Genomic DNA, 747 nt, shown 5'->3' with positions numbered 1-747 from the left:
AATGTAAGAAGGAAGAAAAAAATAATCCTTTTCAACTCACATATTTTTACCTCATTAAAAAAAACAAAACAAAACAAAACAAAACTGAATTAATATTAAATTAGTGAAATCTCTGAACCATGGATTTAAAAAAAAGAAATTAGTAACTCAAAGTAAGTCTAAATGTTGTGACAACTCAGACGTAATCCGTTTGTCTTGAGACAGTAAGCCATTTTGAGAAAATGTTCTTTAAAATATATTTGGAAATAGAAACTAATAATGCATGCATTATACAACTAATTTTATCCTGTTTTTAATATTTCAGAGATTTAAGGGAAATAGAATAAATATTAATAATACTCTTACAGAATTTTGATTTTTTTTTTCAAATAGTTTGTTGCAGTAGTAATGTTTTATATAAGTAAGCTGTTTTAAGTTTTAAAAAACATTGTAATTTTTCAGAAAATTGTAATAAATCCATGAGACTTCATATAAAGCATTTCTGATATAAAAGAAGTTTGGATGATAAAAAAAAAATTCAAAAACATGAGCAGCCAAAATAAACAATAACAAAGAATTAAATTATTGAATAGCATTCAGAAGACAGAGTAGGGTGGGTGTGTATGATCTTTGAAGTCCTCCATATAAGTCTTTTTGTTGTCACTATAGACTATCTCACCTAAGAATTTGTTAAAATGTCTTCATTTGTTTTGCATTCAAAGATTTACAGCACAGTGCAATTTTATATATATATATATATATATATAT

This window comes from Octopus bimaculoides, chromosome 18 (genome assembly GCF_001194135.2).
Source record: "Octopus bimaculoides isolate UCB-OBI-ISO-001 chromosome 18, ASM119413v2, whole genome shotgun sequence".
Taxonomy (NCBI): Eukaryota; Metazoa; Mollusca; class Cephalopoda; order Octopoda; family Octopodidae; genus Octopus; species Octopus bimaculoides.
The sequence above is the reverse complement of the archived record's forward strand: the minus strand, read 5'-3'. Positions refer to the sequence as shown.